Source organism: Chionomys nivalis, chromosome 8 (assembly GCF_950005125.1).
Source record: "Chionomys nivalis chromosome 8, mChiNiv1.1, whole genome shotgun sequence".
Taxonomy (NCBI): Eukaryota; Metazoa; Chordata; class Mammalia; order Rodentia; family Cricetidae; genus Chionomys; species Chionomys nivalis.
In genome coordinates, this window is record NC_080093.1 from 61146055 (window position 1) to 61160257 (window position 14203).

A 14203-nucleotide genomic window follows, 5' to 3' on the forward strand; every position below is an offset into this window, starting at 1 on the left:
CTGGGAACCCAAACTATGCTCATCATACTTACATGGCAAGCACTCTACCAGTTAAGCTAGCTCCCTATCCTCCAAGTTGAGTCGTCTTGAAAGACTAGGAGAAGTTGCCGAGTAGAGACATTAGCCCCAAGAGTGTGGACAGAGGGAAACAGGGGAGTCTGGTGAAGCTACCTCATGAGATGTGAGCCAGATCAAGGAGATAAGATACGCCCCTCAGTCTGGGCTCAGGTACCACAAGCTCACATCAGGCTGCCGAGAGAGCCGGAAGAGTTGGCACATTTGTCCTGTTAGGTGTCTGCTGGAGGAGTGGAGGACAATGAGGGAGGGGTGGCCTAGAGCTGCTCTGTTCAGCATGGCTTCCCCATATGCTGCCGCCTTCAGTCCCTCATTTCCCGCCCAGCTCTAGGTCTGTTGTTCTCCTTGGCAAATATTTCCATCAGAAGATAGAACGCTCATAAAGCCATGGCTACGGCTGAGTTTATTTAGCAGGGTCCAGCCCCAAACTTAAAACCCAAGAAGAGCACTAATTGAACCTCAGCCCAGGGCCCAGCAGGGTTTGAGCCGGAGCCCAACCCTGCACAACCTCCTGAGGTACCCCCAAACCTCCCCCGAGCCAGTTAATTTATTCCACAGACAATCTTCTCGCAGTCCAGAGGGAATCCAGCCTCCTGGAGGTCCTCGTAGCGGAGGATTTATCAAGGCAGAGTATATGCACAGTATGAACATCAGATCCATTATCTAAGCTGTTGGTTTTAGTCGAAATGTCAAGAAATGATTTAGTATAAAATCCGTCACAAAAGCATTTATGAAAAAAATCCTTTCCTGCTCCTCATCTACAAACATTTACTGCCCTGCATACAAATGTCAGCAGTTCAGCCTAATATACTTCTTCCTCTATTTACTGTTCATTCCTTCTGGATAAAAGCCAAAAAAACGATGTCCCTAGGGGCCAGCAAATAGTGCAAACCAGAGAACATGTCTCACTGCCTGATGTCATCCGAAACATCTGAGGAGGGGGAAGGGTATACTCTGACAACAAGTCACAGCAGAAAGGTCATGTCTTCTTCAGGGAGTCAAGTCTTCTTGGTGCGGAAGTTGCACTTATAGATGGAGATGACTGGAACTTTCTGGAGAAAAATAAATTAAATGAAAACATGACAGCCAAGGAGATCCAAGTATGTCCAACATGCCTTCGAGCAAATGTGTAAGAAAGGAAATCAACATGCTTGTTCCTGCCTCTGCTCATAGGCTCCAGATGACCTCATATGAAGGATCTGCTCCAGGAGCATCATGGGATGAACTCATCTCAAGTCCACCTAAGTCTCCACGAATCCAGTTCCCATGGCATCGCTGAACACTGGCATGGGGATGGGGGTCACACACCGGGACTCCTCCCTCCCTTCACTATGAGAAAACAGCAAGAATCTGAGCAGTGTGCCGAGGTCAAACAGCTGGCTGGCGACAGAAACAGACCCAGAACCTTGAATTCATGGTTTTAGATTAAATGGATGTCATTTGGCCCCGCTGGAGGGAAACAAGAAGGGATTCCAACAGCAGAGAGAGCAGCCAAAATAAGCAAACAAATACAGGCCAGTGGAGCTCAGGGGGAGCTTGGATTTCAGAGCCTCCACCGTGAGCATCGCAAACCACAGCTCACCTCCAAGTGACCCTCATCTGCTTTCTATCTCCCAAATCTACCCACGACACGTCATCCTTACAACGGGATATCGATGCCTTCATTATGGGACCTGAGTACTCTCAATTGGCAAGGCAAACATCCAGCTGTTAAGCGCACGCTCCAAAAAGGAGTGGGTCACTCACAGCATGCAAGCAGGCTGGGCGGGCTGTCCACACCATACTGTCGGCGGAGCTTTGGCGTGTGTGTGAATGCACTCTGAGGGCCAGCTTTGGAAGTGCGGCAGTGAATGGGTATGTTTCAGCATCCACATTCGGAATGTCTCCTGTTGTTGATTTGAGCAACCACTCTGACATGCGAACCCCTGAGACAGGAAGATGGGCGCACTGTGCTCTCGATTCGCTGAGCACCCTTCAGAGAGGTGTGCAGAGCTATGTGAGCAAAGAATTTTAAGACAGTGGGATGGGGGGGGGCACACATCATGTCCCTGGCCCACAGAGCTTCCTTGAGATCTCTGCAGGTGAATGGCGTGATGGGGAGGGGAAGAAGAGGAAGGCCCAGGATGGAGAGGAAGACATGGAACATTCAAGTTGGGAGGAAACCCAAAACCCACCTTCTCCCCAGCAGCCCCTATGTTCCTCCATCATCCATTCTTTGAGTTTCTTATTTTCCTTCCCTTCCTCCTCTTCCCACCCTCTGACACGAAAGTGCTGCCGGCAGGGATAGGAATGAGAACAGAGTCACTATAGTCACAATTACAAGAAAATCTAACCCTCACTGAGAACACCATATATACCCTTTGCGGGACTCTGCAGTAGGAGCTTATTCAGTGTTCTCAAGTGACCCTAGGGAGCACACACAAGTGTTGGCCATGCTCCTCCTGCAGGACCCTCCCCCATCTCATGCTTCTCTACATTGCGTGGTCCCCCATGTCCGCCTCCACGGCCAAACCACAAGCTCAACCAGCCAGAGCCCCTCTATCCTATTCCCAGCTACATCCCAGTGACCAGAAGGTTCCACCTCAGACATGGAAAACTGAACCTCTGAAAAGTGCCATTCTAAGACACCCCAATCGGGACCAAACTACAGCCGGGTCAGGAGCCACCCAATCCACATCCCCTCTCAGAACCAAAGGGTCACAGGCTGTCCCCTTGGTGCCCAAGCCCGTGCTATGGGAGAAAGAAGCAAATCCCAGCTCCAATCATGGATGAAAGTGCTACCCTCCCGGCCCCATCATGGTGGAGAGTCCCACCCTCCCAGGTCTGCTCTGCATACGAGAGTCCAGACTTACTGCCACCTCCTGTAACTATGACTCCTACTGCTTCTAGCCCATCTTCCCTAGACTGAGGCATCTTGCTAAATCTGCTGCAGCATTCACTCATGGGGGGTGTTCCTAGCAGGAAGTACATCGGCAACACTTAAAAGGTGAAAGCTCAATTATTTAACTCTACCTAGATTTAGTTCAAATATAAGAGTTACCGTGTACATCCGAGACTTCTGGGAAATTGATTTTTCTGCTTAAGATCATTTCTTAGGGTTTAGCATGAAAATCAAATCGAGTGCAAACTGATCTCTTAGTAGATACTGAGACATGTTTCCTTATTCTAAAGACCTGCTGAGGTGAGAGCCCTGTCTCCTTTCCAGCATCTGCCACGTTATGGTTTATGTAGACCAGAGGACACAAGACACGTTATTACAGCCGTTCAGAGACAGGCAAAAGGCTGAGAAGAACACAAAGCTCCCGTTGTCTACATTCAGAGAACATCACTGAAGCTGGGAGGGTGGAGGTTTGGGGGTGCAGGTAGCTTGTTTCCTATCCCTCAGCCATTGTCCACCATCTCCATCAGAGAGCAAAACAGTGTCTGTGAAGTGTTTTAAACCTCCCAACAGAAAAAAAAAATGCCATCACTTGGGAAAGCATCGTGACAGAAAGGTGAGGCTGACGCCCATCTCAGTGTTTGCAATTACATTAGCTGATCAGTTCTGGGAAAGACTATCTGTGCAAACTGTGTGTCCAGTTCCTCAGAGGAGAAAGACCCTATGTGATTATGAAATGACACTGTCAAAGAAATTCCCAAAGATGGCCACTTGGGAAATGGACTTCATGAGCTTTCAGCGGAGAACATCTGTGAGTTCTTAATGAAGAAGTGGTATCATTGCATCCTGGACAGAGTTCGCATTCCACTCTGCTCAGAGGCCTTCAGGGAAAGGCTTCCTGTGGGGAAAGCAGTTTGCACGTGAGGTGCAGACTCCGGGGTCAAAGCTGTCCACAAATGGTGTCATGAGACAAGCTGGATGCTGCCAGCTAGGAAGTGGGCTCTGAAGAGAGAACCTGTTCAGGATGGAGTCCCAGAGTTACAAAAGGCCACTCAGCCCAGCAGGTGCTGCCCAAGGCCTGCAGGTTTTCCATCTGTGAGAAAAGGCATGTGATCCCTGTCCCAGGGTGTGGCCCTGAGAAGACCCCTGTTGAATGACTGTGGTTATCCCTGTCACTATTAACCTATGTTAATGTGCAGCACAATGCCCGGCAAATGAAAAGTACAGACAGAAACGGTACAGCTCCCTGCCCTCTGCCTGTGTTCTTCCCAGTGTCTGATCCCATCAAACAGCCTGGTTAAGGCCCTGGGTAATGGGCACGAGGACTTTGATCTAGGAGTTCAAAAATCAACTCAATTTTCAGGGATAAAGTCCCCACAATTGTCACTCATCAATCCGAGGCAAGGGAGACACACTCCAAGCTGCTCTTAGAGCAACCACACCCAATAGAACTTTCTACGGCAACAAAGAGAATCTCTGTGCTGCAACCTATGCAGCAGTCACCAGCCATTGGGGCCGCTAAGCACTTGGAATCTGGTGAGTGACACTGAGAGAACACAAGTTTTAATTTCCTTTAATTAAGTAGCTTAGGTGAATAACTGACCATTGATCATTCATTAAAGTCCATTAGATATGTGTGTGTGTCTGTGGCTGCATATACATATATATGTATATATGTGTGGATAGATAGATAGATAGATAGATAGATAGATAGATAGATAGATAGATAGATAGATAGAGATAGAGATATTGCTGGATTGGACATCATAGATCTAAGAGGAGCCAGGACCTGGTATGGTAAACTGTTGAGCCTGAAACAATGTGGCTAGCAGAAGCATCATACCCCCTACCCTCCACATCCACCACTCATTCATTTCTCTCTTTCCTATTTCTTCCTTCCCACAAGAGATAGGGCTGGGTTCTGCACACAGAAGTCTTTGGAGATAGTAGACCCCAATCCTTGTCATGAGGCCTGAAGGACAGCAGGGCTGCAGACAAAGTGTCTGATGCCTAGACCGGCTGTCCACTATCTCTGGCTCCAGCATATCCCCTGGGGTCTCTGTCCATCTGTCCCCCAGGCAACTTCTCTAGACTTCATCCCTAAACTGACTATTCCTCCTGAGTCTTGCCTGTTGTTTCGGAGGCTTACAAAGGACTAGGCTAGAGACAACCTGACTCACCAAAGAGCGTCTGAGGGGAGCACCCTCATATGCTGAGAAAATATTCACATAAGGCAGTCGGGGTGAGCCGATGAGATGCCAGAGAGCAAGCTCAGGTGACCAGGGAAATATGAGGCTGCTTGTAGCCCTTTCTTAGGCTGAGTGCTGAGCCCTTAAGTGTCTCCTAACAAGGCCAACCAGATGCTATCATCTGACTCACAGTGATTGTGTCCATTGTACTGATGACACTGAGGCAACAATAAATGATTGCATTTTGCTCTAAAGGAAAAACAAGGGCAAGTCTAAGTAAAGAAGCCACTCACTCATAAATGGAAGAGCTGGCACCTCTGTTAATTGAACTACCTATTGCTTGTATGACCCACAACGATTCACCCAATTCTAGACTGCCAGGATTTAGGACTGTAATCTCAATGGGAACTAGCTAGGGTCTATGCAGAGAGAATCAGCATAAGAAGAGATCACACTGCACACAGTGAACTCTGGACAAAGGATGGTACACAGTAATGGAGGCAGAGATTGGAGTGATGTGGCTGGTGGGGTGGGGCGGGGGGCAGATGCCTTTGACAATTGATCACCACCAACAACACTAGACATTGAGAGCTTAAGATAGCGCACGCGTGCGCCAGCAGCAACTAGAAGCTCAGACCCCTAGACTCTGGAGCTATGGTTCAGAGACCCCCATAGTTTTAAGCCATCTCAGTTCAGGCCGGTTTGTTCCGGCAGTTACCGGCTTGTTTACTTTTCTAGGACCTGGCACTGACCCACACATAAGAGGTAGCCACTGACTTCTGAGGGTTAGAGAGGAGTATACGTGTAAGAGGCACATGGGAAATCTCTGCATTATGTACCGTGTCTCACTCTTAGAGCACAGTCTTTAGAAAGACGCTCACTGGCGGCATCTCCTGCCTCTCAGCCCCTCCCCCTAGTCTAAGCAAAGCCTACTAGGCCCCCGGGTGGAGCACTTGGTCTAGATTTGTTGCTATGTCTTAGTTTATGTCCAGGATTTATTTAACACTTCATTTTTATTTTTTTGTTTTCCCACTAGCTGAGATTTGTAATTGAATCATCCCAACACGTCATCAACTTCTGCAGCCTACTTTAGGCAGAATTTTACAAAAAAAAAGTCAGGGAGTGGTCCTTACCCCTGGGTGACCCTGGCCCCTTTTAGCGTGGGAGCAGGGCCGAGAAAATGACATAGAATGCCTGGCTGGGTTTCTTTCCAGGCAGAGAGATTTTACAGATGTGCTGAAGGTCACCCATCCGTTGATTTTAATATAGGAACTCTAGGTGGGTCTGATCTAATCGGAGCAGCCTCTCAAAGCAGAGAGCTCTCCTAGGCTGGAAGCAGAAAGCACAAGACAGGCAGCAACAAGACTGTGGCCCAGCTGAGAACAGCCCCAGCTGAAAGCCAATAGGAATGGGACTTCAGCGCCACACCTGTGAAGAACTGAGGTTGGAGAACAACCCAAGAGGATGCAGAAGCTCCCTCAGCACCCAGACAAGAGCCCAACCCTGTCAACATCTTGACTTTGGCCTTGTGAAATCCTAAGTAGGTGTAGAGAAAATGTGCTAAACTCCCAGCTTCAGCTGGACATCATGAATGCAAAGTGCTTTAAACTGCAGAACTCGGGGCAATTTGTTACACAGTTAAGAGGAGCGTAACATTATGTAAGAAGTCCTAAACTCATAGAGAGGGGAGTCATTCCCTGGCAAAGAGCATCAAGAGAGAGTTGAAGGCAGCTGGAAGGGCCCCCAATAACATGGAAAACACACGGTCTAACAGCAGCCCAATGAAAAATATGGGAACTGTCTGCTCTTCTACAGCCCACAAACTAAGAATGCTTACCACATTTGTAAATGGTTACAACAATTAAAAGAAGGATAATATTTCATGACACGTGAAATTTCATATATGAAATTCAAATTTCAGTGTCCATAAATAAAGTTTTGTAGGAACACAGGCACGTTCATTCATCAAAGGTTTCTGGTGGACGCTCCTCTTGCCAACATCTGAACCGAGCAGCTGCAGCGGAGACGGCAGCATTAGTGAAGCCCATGAACTCAAGGGACTTGCCCTTTTAGTCTTCTTTCTTTCCTTTTTTTGTTTCTTTTCTTTTTAAAGACAGAATCTTGTATAGCACAGGCTGCTCTCCTGGAGCTTGCTGTACAGCTCAGGAAGGCCTGGAAGTTCTGATCCTCTTGCTGTTGGTCATTGTACGTGTCCCCATGTTTGGCTTCTATCGGTTTTTTGGGTTTTTTTTTTTTTTATAGAAAAGGCTGTGTCCCTGCAACCCTGTGTTCTAACACTTAAGGAACCTTCCCAAGTACCACTGAGGCCCAGAGACACCACCAGCTCTTTATGCACACAGAACAGAATGGTTGTCTGGGTGGACAAGGGTGTGGACATCACAGCAAACAGAGTCAGGGGACTCCTAGGGCTTTCCTGTGCCACGATTGTTCATTAAGGTAATTAATTTATACATGTTCACATACACACACACATTATCATCATCCTTCTGTTTTTAAGAATTGTTTTTATGTATTTTATTTTGTGTGTATATATGTGTAGCTGTGTATATATGTATGTGTACCATGTACATGTCAGTACCCAAGGAGGCCAGAAGGGGGCGTCAGATTCTGGATTCTGAGAAATGAACCTGAGTCCTCTGAACAAGCAACAAGTGTTCTTGACTGCTGATCCATCTCTCTAGCCCCCACACCTAACCTTTTGTACTAATGAAAACAAAGGAATGTTGTGGCTTCCAAAATACAGATCATTTTTTAGATTAGAAATGATATTAGAAAAAATACAACAGAATTTGATGTTTTGATTCTGTGGCTCATAAGCTTCATCTGTAACTGTATTCTTTTGTTATTTGTTCATTCATATAGAGGGAACTGTTTTTGTTTCAGGTTTTATTTATTTTGAGACAGGCTCTCACATAACTCTGGCTGGCACTGAACTTGCTATGTAGCTGGAACTAACCGTGAACTCCTGATTCACCTCCCTAGCACTGCAATCACAAGCGTGTGCCACCAGACTGGGCATTTTGGAACTTTGGTATCGGATAAGGGCAACCCAAAATTCACTTCTTACAAAGGATCCCATAGCTATTTGTTGGGAGCAAGTGGCCAAGAAGGAGAGGAGACCTCAGCAGAGCCCCAAATATCCAAGAGTCCACCAAAGAATCTTCTGAGTGGGAACGAATACCTTAAAATAAAGACAAAACTCTTTTTGTCCATGGGATTTAGGGAAGTCCGAGCCTCATTTCTTAAAATCCTTTATTTTCATCATTTGACCATTACCTTGGGACTGCACAATAAAATGCCCAAGGCTCAGACTCAGCCAGAGAGATAGGTCAAAAGATATTTCCTTCCGTAATGAGGCAGAAGACGTTTTGTTAAAAACCAGTCCAAAGAAGGAGGAGAAAGAAGTCATGCGGAGAGGCAACACATACAGAGATCTGCTTCATGCGAAATTTCAAATGGCTTGGTGACAGCTCTGAGAACCTGTCTGGGGATAATTTTATGGAAAAGCAGTCACAATGATATCAATTAGGAGAGCAAGAAGGATGCTGCTCTGTCATTTCAGTGGGAGAAGGGCTGTTGATTGTCCTTGGCGTGCTCCCTCACAGGGAAATCTGCGCAGTGACAGGTTCCCCGCATGTTCCTCCCAGCAGTTACAACATCATCTTTCATCCTCGACTAAGTGGAGCACTCCGTGGAGCACTCAGAACACGTGTCAATGCCAGCCGTGCCTCCCCGAGGCTCCCTGGGTAACCCCAGGCACAGCCCAGCATTCCTTTTCTTTGGCCTCGGCTTCCTCATCCATACGGTGGGAATGAAGCCCAGCCTTGCCTCCTTCACCAAGCTTGGCCAAAAGAAGGCTGAAAAAAAATCAAAGACTGAAGCACAAGTCGGGAAGATTCCGTTTGTCTCTGAGTTGCCACCAAGAGGCCGTGTGGGTCAGAAAGAACATCTGTGTGCTAGTCCGCAGTCACTCGAATTACATGTGCTACATGGAAGGTGGGGGCTGAGTGCAGTTCACACACAGCCGGACCAAGCCCCTTTTCTAGCCACCCAAGGAAGAAGTGAGCAGTCTGGGATCCGATTCTCCAGCTATCTCAAACCTGAAAATACCTCCAAATCCAGAAAGTCACACTGGCACAATCCCCAAGATAGAACAAGATAGAATTTTACTGGGGTCAGGGAACAAATGCAGAATTCTGAATCTGTATTTCTCAGGTCCATCCCTGCTAGAAGACAAGGTCTTCACTGTGCGCATAGCGGAAGGCAGGCCTGCCAGCAAGTTGAAGCTCCCAGGGGCAAAAGCCAGAGTCTTCACTGGTAAGTGCTGTTGTGAGCTTGTGGGGGCTAATACGCTTTGAATAGAGATGTTTTAAATGTATTAAACATTGGTTCCCCCCTCCTTTTTGTTTCCCAAGATTACACTGACAGAGCCTTCCTTAAACATTATTTGAATAAAGCCTCATTACTCACTGTCCAAAGAAGTTCATTAGGAAGAGATGGCTTTGGAAGGGAATCAAGAAGCTTGCCTTTCTTCTCAGCAGTGAATTACATTAGCTACTTCCCAGTTATTTAAACCTTGAAATAAAAGATGTAAACGCCGCAGTGACATCTTAAGATCATTGCGGAGGCCGGTCTTGCATGCACAAAAATGCCCAGCTGGTCTACAGATAAAACAGATTGATAATTAGTTGCAAAATGTAACATTTCATCAAGAATATTTTGAATAATCCAATTTATCTTTGTCGGATATGCAGCACATATTTTTCTGGGGAGCAGCTTTGTTCTTTAACATAATATTATAATTTCAGGCTGCTAATGAAGGCACCCGCCGGCCGGCCCGGCCTTGATGTGTGGCGTGACGGGGAGCGCACCGCGGTCCGGGGACCAGTGCGCCTGAGCGCGCCGCGCCCCGCTGCCGCCACCTGCCCGCCGCAGTGTGGGCTGCGAGCTGCGGGCCTCGGGCCGCGGGCGATCAAAGGGCCGGCGGGCAGCGGGGAGGGCGCTCCTGGCGGGCGGAGCGCGCGGTGGCGGGTGGGGGGCTCCGCCGACTTGGCTTCTAATTAACCGATGGAAAGGCGCCCTGGCAGCCCGGGTGGTGATCACAGAGGCAGGCATAGTTTGGTGCAAGCTAGCAGGACCTGGGGCTGTCCCTGCTGGGGCCAACTTAAAGAGGGAGGGGCAAGGACGGTTTGCTGGTCCCAGGACTTGCTGCAACTTGCTGGAGATACAGCCATCATGGATTCCCCATGACTATGTCGCCTAGGACCCACGTGCTGGCCCAGCCTTTGAGGCATCGGGCAGTTTCTAAGTCCTCATGATGCCTGCTTGAAACCCCAGACACTTTGCATCTCGGGAGATGAGAGAGAGTAGCTGTGCTCCCTCTGGAGACCCAGGCCTATGGAAGCCGGAGACTCCTCTTACCTGTAAGAGACCCCAGTGCTATTCTAGAGACCTTGACTGGGATGCCTAGAAATGAACTCAGACAGACCTTTCTCCAGGAATCATATTTCCCACAATTCCACCAATGTGGCCAGGGTCCAGGGCTGGACAGAGGGTAAGTGTTGACTCTGAAGGTCCCTTCCCAAAAGAGGCTTGATGCTCGGCAAGGCAGAACAAACCCCTCCTCCTAAGAAAGTCCTTGCTTATGCTTGCAATTGGATACCAGGTACACTCTCTCTGTGTAAAACTTTTATGCCACTTAAAAGTCACCATTTTAACTGTGCATGCGCAAGCCTGTTGCAATTTGGCAATGTTTCATATTTTTAATCTTGCACCAAAATTGAAGTCCCAAAGCCCAGAGCTCAGAAATTGGTTGATAACTTATTCTGATAACAAACCGCCATTGAGCAGCCATGTGCAGTGGGCTTCATTAGTGTGCCTTGTCTCTGGCCCCTTTGATCTTTAGCCGGTCCAGACAAGACCTAGCGCATGCCCGTGGGGTCATCACAGGGGCTAGAACCAGTGACAGTGACTAAAAGTAGGGTGTCTCATGTAGCTGTTGGTTCGTGCATGCAACCCAGGGTGAGCTGAGAGATTCTTCAGTTTGGAGCTTGAGTCTAAGGAGGGAGAAGACCTTCACTACGGTCATAAGGTTTGCTTGTATGTGAACATCAAAGAGACCTGACCACTATGGACCTGCAGAATGAGAGTTCTGCATGCCTGCTGTCCCTTTGCTCTTTGTAATGGGTAGGGCTGCTGCTTTTTGTTGCAACAGGAGGTTCAAAGGCTGCTCTGCTGGTGTCCAGATTCTATGTTGAAGGATGACTCTCCCCAGGCTTTTGTGGGAACATAGCCTCCAGGCACACCAGACACCAGGAAGAGGGACCAGGGAGACTGAGGCCACACAGATGCTACAGACTAGAACCCAGATCAATAAAATCTGGATAAGTCTCTGCAGCTGGGTAAGCATTTGTCCTTCTCTTTCTGTAGCCTGTGAATGCACACTGGCATCTCTGTGACTATAGGACCTGGTACCCAGGAGAGTCTAATTCCTGCCCCAATGTGAGTTTGAATAGCCGTATGGGCACTGGGCAGAAATAAGCTTTCCTTCTCTGAGTGAATATGTGTGCATATACACACATACACAAACACAGAAGGGGGGGTACAAGCATGCACAGGCTTGTGTACCTAGGGAAGGATTTTGGCCCCTTTTGGTCCTCCTTTTCATAAATGGCAACTATGTCCCTAAGTAAAAGCTCTCTCCTGGATCTGTCCCCTTGGGACCCCAGTGACTCCCTGTCTTCTGCATCTTGCCTCTTTCTTGGGTCCCAGAGAGAAATGAAGTTAGGGCTAGATAAATGAAGCCATGTGCTGTGGTTAGGACATGATTTGTCCCTGCCAAAATTCACATCGAGGCCTAATTCCCCAGTGTAAGCACAATGGAGCCTTTAAGATGTATTTGGGTTCATAAAATAAGGGACCTTCCCTCATGATGGATTAATGATCCTTTTTAGAGATAGGGTTAGTTCTCTCAAGACAGAATAAAAATGGATTGTTATAGAGTTTGGCTTCCTCTACTGGCCCTCTTTCTTACTTCTTCTCTTACCATATTCTCTCTCTCTCTCTGTCTCTCTCTCTCTCACACACACACACACAGACACACACACACACAGAGAGACACACACACCACCACCACCACCACCACCGCTGCCGTCTCTCTCCGCCACCACCGCCACCGCTGCCACCATACCTGACTTTCACAGGGATGCTGGAGATTTGAACTCTGGTCCTCATACTTGTACATTAAGCACTTTTCTCACTGAGTCATCTCCCTAGCATTGATATTTTTTTAAATTGTGAACTAAGATGAAAATATTATTTGGGGGGTTTCCCAAGAAAGTTTTGCTGCACATCTTGCTACTGTGAGCATACTAAACCATTTTTTAAGGTTACTGGTTGTTCCTATCTTTTCCTTTCTAGGCACAAATTTTCTCCAAGATGATGGGATGGTTTGCGCACCTCCATCAGTGCTCAACAAACCTTAGCTGGATGAACTGATTCATCTCTAGACTACCTCCTGTCCAGCATGGGAATGCCTCAAGTGTGGCCACTGATGGACATTCCTCAAATGCTAAGTGGTGAATTGGCCTGCGCCTCCAGAGTCCCTCCCTGAGTCACCCTCCCCTGCTCTTAGGATCACGCTCTTTTCATGGCTAAGGCCCTGCAATCACTTAAACACAGTGCAGCTACTTTTATAATTGTCACCCAATTAGCCAATAACATACGCAGATCTCAAGAGAAAACAGAGGAGAGGCTGGTGAAGGTTGAAGGTCCCTAACAGCTTTGGAAAAGTTCAGCAATCAAGGCTGTCTGAGCGATCGTGCAGGAACACTCTGAGACCTCCACTGCAACTCAAGGCCTCCTTGTCAAGAGCATCCTCTCTTTCTTGTCCTTCTGATGGAATCTCATTTAGTCCTCGAGTTCTAAACCAGGTCTTTGCACTGCTGGGGGACTTCTTCTGCATCTCGCAGAAAGTTACATAGGGGCCTCTGCTGTGCACAAGCAAACATCAACTAGGTGTCATCTCAGAGAACTAAGTGTCCCCATGTCTCATGAGCTAGATTGTTGTGCTTTGTGAAGATGAAGAAATAGCATCTGTGGCAGTGGTACCCCAGCACCTGCAAGCATCACAAGCAGGTGGATGAAGCCCCCTAAATTTGCTAGGTTTAAGAAGTATATGGTAGAAGGGAGAAGGGGGAAAGGGAAAAGAGGAGATCCCGTGTGTGTGTGTGTGTGTGTGCGTGCGCGTGCGTGCGTGCGTGCCTGCCTGCCTGTCTATTAATTTGTATGCACACGTACATGTTAGTGCCCACAGAGGTCTGATCCTTTGCTAGTGCAACAAGAGAGCCTTTAACCACTGCAGCGTCTCTCTAACCCAAATTCTACATCATTCTTGCTAGTCTATGACTGGGGGCGCTGTTATATTAATTAAGTTATTAACTTCATTAGGGGCAAGATTTCATAAAATTTCGTTGTATTTTTAAGCTTTATTTAAGTGTGCAGATGTTTTGCCTACAGGTGTGTCTGTGTACCACATGCATGCAATGCCCATGGGTGCCAGAAGATGGCATCAGATCCCTTGGAACTGGAGCTTATGTGGGTGCTGACCAATGAGTCATCTTCTCTAGACCCCAAAATTCAGTTATAAGATGAAAATATTTTAGACTCTATATCCCTCATCCCCCAACTACATAATATTTAAAAGCTAAACCTAAATATCTAAGCTTGAAACTATAAGAATGTGGACCACTAATGCTACTAGAGACGAGGTAGGAGCTTGGGCAGCTGGGCATAGACAGGAAAAGTAGGAGTCTTAACTGAATCCTAAATTCAGACACCATGTGGGAAGGAGGATACATCATCTTAGGTAGATCTTAGGGAAATGGATGGGCCAGTATGAACACTGATACCACAAACAGTGCCCAGCCACAGGGGCAGAGATTAACAAGGTCCCAGCTGGCCAGCGCTGACCATGGACATCTGGACGAGAAGCACACTTCAGTGTTGGCAGAGCCCCATACTGTGGCATTGCTAGGGCCCA